Raw genomic sequence first — 712 nt, forward strand, 5'->3', positions numbered from 1 at the left:
AGAACCTGTCTCTTCCTCTTAACTCTTTGTTAAGTAACATTCTTTCTTGCAGGCTGCCCCTAATTAAAGCCATAGCTCCTTCATAGCAACTTCTGAGAAATACTGTAGTCCTCTAGATTATGCCCCCTTTGATTTCAAATTCATAGAGGGGTGATTTTCCTCCTCCATTTGCCCATTACTCAGGCTGTTTATCATAGATTTGATTCATCTTTCTGTGGAAATAGTTTCGCTTATAACTTGAATTCCGCTTCTCTCTAGGACAGATGTCTACCTTAAGACCGCTAGTCCCAGACGGTAATATCACATGAATGTAGGCCTGAAGCCTTGATGTCAGCTCATACCTAAGAGTAGTTTCATCCCTGTATAAACTTCACGGAAAAGAGTCTCCAATTTAAAAAAAAAAAGAATTCTTCAATATTGTAAAAATTGAGGATAGACTTAAGCAATGTAGAAAAGAATACTTATATTGTATACTTAATAATCACCTACTTATAGGCTATCGTATAATCCTGCTTATCATTCAAAAATATAAATACCTACACAGCATACAGAAAGTAAGAAATAGAATATGGAGTACATTCTTCCAACAAATAATTAACACATAAACTGATGAATTAACATAAATTTATAGTTTAAATTTGGAGGTTAGATTAATTACAGTAAGACTATAATTAACAATAATTTATTGTGTATACTAAAATAGCTAGGAAAG

The sequence above is a fragment of the Octodon degus genome, unplaced genomic scaffold (assembly GCF_000260255.1).
Source record: "Octodon degus isolate 3935 unplaced genomic scaffold, OctDeg1.0 scaffold00096, whole genome shotgun sequence".
NCBI classification, from domain to species: Eukaryota; Metazoa; Chordata; class Mammalia; order Rodentia; family Octodontidae; genus Octodon; species Octodon degus.